Source organism: Montipora foliosa, chromosome 1, assembly GCF_036669935.1.
Source record: "Montipora foliosa isolate CH-2021 chromosome 1, ASM3666993v2, whole genome shotgun sequence".
NCBI classification, from domain to species: Eukaryota; Metazoa; Cnidaria; class Anthozoa; order Scleractinia; family Acroporidae; genus Montipora; species Montipora foliosa.
Window position 1 is genome coordinate 20651959 of NC_090869.1, and position 5022 is coordinate 20656980.

Consider the following 5022-nt stretch of genomic DNA (forward strand, 5'->3'; position numbering starts at 1 on the left):
TATTGGTTCCAGGCTATGGTAATGCAGCTCTGCTTCATGGTCAAGTAGGGCCATATCTCCAGTGGCTTCGTTTTCATAACCAGCTCCGGGGTAGATAATATTCAATCCCGTTTCTCCTAAGCTTGATACTACCGCCACCGGGATTTCAAACATGTTAATTAGTCGCCATAAAGCAATCCAGTCACCCCATTCACCATCCATCCCATGATCCGTGTTTGATAAATTCTCTGAAATGAGTCCCGTTCGGGGTTGTTGAATTACTACGGAGGTAATTTATCAAGTCACATCGCACTTTTGTGGCACTCTGCGAGACCCTTCCGAGGCGTATTAGCTGGTCATTCATTGCATGGAATAGACAGTCCCATCTTTGGGGGCTGGCGGCTGGCGATATGTTAATCCTGCCAATCGAAAACAGCAACCTTTTTGCAAAAGTTCAGGTAAATACACCACAATCGGTGTCATTCCTTTGCTTTGAGGTGTACACTTGCCCCAATTGTCCTCCGGGAAGAGAGTTTTATCCTCATCAGAAATACACTGGAGCTCATTTCTTATAAATGTTTCTTTGATGGCATCAAAAATTGTTCGGTAAGTTTCTGTAGTGCAACTAGAGGAATCATAAATGCAAAGGCATAAATTAACAACAATGGTGCTCGCCAATGGTGCTCGGCAGGAAGGTGTACAGGTGTCATCAGTTTTTCATACTCCCACAGAGTGTTGTTGCCTATGTGTTTGGAGTACCTGGAGGTTTCAATCGGTCGATGCAACGATGGATAAAAGTAAGACGTTGCAACTCCTTCTTTAATGTCCTTCTTTATGTCCTCAGTATTCGTCAAAAATTCAAAACACAAATTAATGGTATCGCCATTAAGCTTTTCACGGGAAAGTATTTGATTTATGCTGGCCTCTAACAAACTGGCGTTGATTGTCCTTCGCTTGGCTGGTTGATCTATGGACTCTGTGATCTCTGAATCTGGCAGTTCGTTTACCATTGTAACTTTTTGCTTTTTGTTGTCTCTCATTTTTTTCCTCTTTCGTGACTGAAGTAACGTCATCTACTTTAAACCAGTTCGTTTTGCTTTTCCGTGTCTCTGGGTCATTGTAACTGATCAAATACTTGTGCACGGTGTGACCTGCCCCAATGATAACTCCTTCACAAGTCCTCTTTAGGGAGTTCTTTTTCCCTTGACTATATTTTTGGAAATGGGAATGCGAATCAAAACAGCTTCTCCTTTGTAATAGAGTGAAGGTGGAGTTCGAATTAACTCCCGCTTTACCATATACTGTGCAGCCTCTTTAGAAGCATCCAGAGCTTCCTGCCTGATAGCATCTCGTTCGATTTCTAGGTCCATTAGTTCTTCTCTCTTGCTCTCACCCGTTTCAAAACTGCTGTTATTTTCTTCCAGAACTTCATATTCTTTCTTTCCCCTAAGAAACAGTTTATTCTGAATCCTATTCGGCTTTCTACCAAAGTACACTTCAAAGGGACTGAGGAATCCGAGAGAACGATGGGGGGATTAATTGTATAGTTGTTCGTGATGTTGAAGGTACTCCACCCAGTTTAGATCGCCGCCGTTATTTCTCAAATCAAACCTTAATTTCTCCTTCCACGTTCTGTGTGAGCGCTCGTCTTTTCCTTGCGTTTGGGGACTGTAGGCCGAGCTTTTAACTATGCGAAAGTTAAACGTTTCACAAACAGTCTTTACCACTCCCTTAAATTCCGGAACTTGATCGCTTTTCAAAATTTCTTGGGAGCCGTGCTCTATGTAAATGTCCAAAAGATGCTCTTCCACTTCACTGGTCTCTTTTGTTTGAAGAGAACGCAAGAAAAAGAAATCTACTAAAAATGTCAATAACAAACATTATGTACTTATATGTGTCACCATCTCGGGATACGGGATCTTTCATTTATTTATTTTTTGGAATGAGACTTTATTTAAATCCTACAGTTTTACCTCTTTCCTTAACTACGTTCATCCAAAAATTACAAGATCAGCCTTAAATCATCCGAAAAACTTATTACAGATCACAGTTCAACAACTTATCATCCTGGGCCAGTTGTTCAAAAGCCGATTAATGCTAATCTCAGGTTAAAAATGAACAAACGAGTTTTATTCTCTACTCCCAAATGCTGTTCAAGGCTGATATTCCGTGAAACTTTACATTAGAAGAAGTCAATAAGCAAAGGAAACTTTCACCCAGAAGTTGAAAACATGAAACAAAAGTTTACTCTAATCCTGGATTAAGGTAATCAGCTTTCGAACAACCGGGCCATGTATTCGAATTCCGGTTCCGTAATCCTGGTTTAGTTTCTTGCAAACTGTTTAAATCTGCCGTGGCGAAGACAAGAAGACAACATGTGAACTCCATTTCTCAGAATGCTCAAAAATGTAAAATTCCGTAATTGCGCGTTCTATAGTCCAGTCCAAAGTTCTAGTTTTACAATTTCATAATCTCGATTTCAGTATTAGAGTAACTTGGTACCAAACGTTTCACAATAACTTGAAATCTCGTCAAGGAAAAAGCTAAATCCAGTAGTCCAGTCTGGGTTGAAATCGCCAAAACTCTTTCTATTATCGATTCAAAACTCAACAAAAGCTACAAGTAGTAAATAATTCTCACAAACTACAAAAGTTCGTCATGATTCTACACTCGAGCTGAACAAAAAACTACCAAACACGAAAACAAAAAACCCTAGTGATCGCTTCTCGAGAAAACAGTGTCTAGTTACTGCACTACCACACGTACGCAATGCGCTCCTACTTTAAAAAATATCCCGTATCTCCTCAGTTTCCCCCCCCCCCCCCACCCCCTTCCTCCAGCCAAAAATCCCATATCTCCACTAAGTTTTACCTAAGTTTTCCCGTGTCCTGATCGCTTTTCGGCCTTTTGGCCAAGATTAGTTTCTCGGCCAATGGCTACGGTCAAGTAAACATGTACTAAGGTACGGTACTTTTGTCAGTGCCGTAAGGGGCAAGCACAGAACAGTTTCGGTTGTTTAAGAAAAACAACCGACACTGTTCTGGCACAGAGGTTAGGGTAATGCCCGTGGTTTACCAGGGAGGATGATGAAGATTCGGTCTGATCATAGGTCTGATCGACACATAACTAACAACTGTGGTACACGATATAGTTTTGGTATCGTAAATCAGTACAGTGTCATGGTAGATATCTTTGATAGATACCCCCTGGGAAGACATGTGGTTCAGTAAGGTACTTAACGCAGAACGATTGAAGAAAATAAAAGCAAATCGAGAAACATTTAGCTTCAAGGCTGACAAGTTGATCATTTACAATTTCTTTTTCACCACAAGCTTAAGCGTGTACTCTGAGCTTCTGACAGCTTTCCAAAACCAATTTGTATTGAAGTCTAGCCCTTTCCGGCCGGGTTAGGAACTGGATGGGAGACGTCAAAAGATGCAACTTTCTGTCAGGAACATACGACCAAAAATTCTACTTTAATGCCCAAAAATGCGAACTAAGCAAGGTACAGATTTTGTTAGCCTGCCTTCCCTGTATGCAAAACAAATATTGACGCAAAAATAAATAAACAATGATATGTAGTTTTTAAGGAGAGCAGAAGGAACTTTTAGGAAGTGTCGATCGAGAGTAAGACAATTTGCGAGATGAAGGCATCATAAATTTTGTGCCACGAATATAATACAAGTTACCATCAGCGAAAAACATTTCGGGAGATTTTTGTACGTTCAATCTGAGTTCAATTTTTCTATCGTACTTCTGGTCGTACAAGTAAAATCACAAAATCGAAAATGACATCGATTTTAGCGGCCGCCTGTGATCAAGTTACCTTGCGTGTTTAATACTGACAACTCACGAAACAAAGGATGCATCTGTGACAAAATGACGGCAAGACACCGGGTTTTTGTTAGTTTACTTTTTTTCTTTCAAGTTTCAATAAAGTTCGACAAGATACATGTGCGAATTTAACACAAAGATCTCAATCGCTGATGTTAGCCCAGGTGTCAGCTGAAGTTAAGCTCCTCCGAATGAGGTTAGTACTTAGATGGGGGACCGCTGCGAAGTCCCCGTTACGGACATCAGTAATTCGTTTTTTTAAAACTTGATTTCATTTTTTATTTTGTTTGGCCGTTGAAAACTATTTTCTTATTTTCTTTCTACGTCAAAACGGCTGAACAAACCGGTTCCCAAGAAATATTAGAGTATTCGTGCCATGCAAAATACTTCTAATGAAGTATTCGTTCTGTGCAAAATACCGTAATGTTCACAGCGAAACACACAAGTATAAGTACGAAGCAAGATCTAGATTTAGCGTAGAAAATTTTTCTTACCTTTAAAGCTTGTCTTTCTCAAAGAAAAAACATCTGTCCACTTTATCGAATATTTTAAAACTGCGTTAATCGCCGGCGGAAAGATTCCACAATAAATAATTGCTTTCCTCACTGCATGAGAACTGTGTCGCGGTGGCCGAGTGGTCTGACGCGCGCACATGATCGCGAAGCGTAGGGAAAGTATATGAATTCACCCGATCGGAGCCTAATTCAATATCCGTGGGGTATGCACATTTGTGACTACCAACAAAAAAGAGAAAATTTGTGACCAGCCCGGATTTAAGACGTGGTATGCCTTCGGCATTCCACGTAAAAAACAGTAATTTTGATGACAAAGCTATTATCAAAACGTCGGACATCACTTTTAACATGACTCTTTTCCAAATTAATTGAATGGATTGTTTTCGCCCTTCAAGGAGTACTACAGGGTATTTCAAAAGTTCGTTCTGATTGAAAATTGCATTTTGTCTCAAAAATTTAATGTATTTTTAGGCAAATTGAAACTGATTCAGTTTGTAAATTTATCTAAATAATTGTTCAAAGGAATTTCAATTCTAAGATTTGAATACATGACAATACTTTTAGATTTTCGCGCCCAATGTGCAAGCGCGCATGCTTTGTCCCGCCATATTTTCCCCGCACATTGTCTGTTTTCGAATTTATTGAATTTGTTTTGGATTTTCTCTGCTCTTTCACGGAAATTACAGTCACTGTC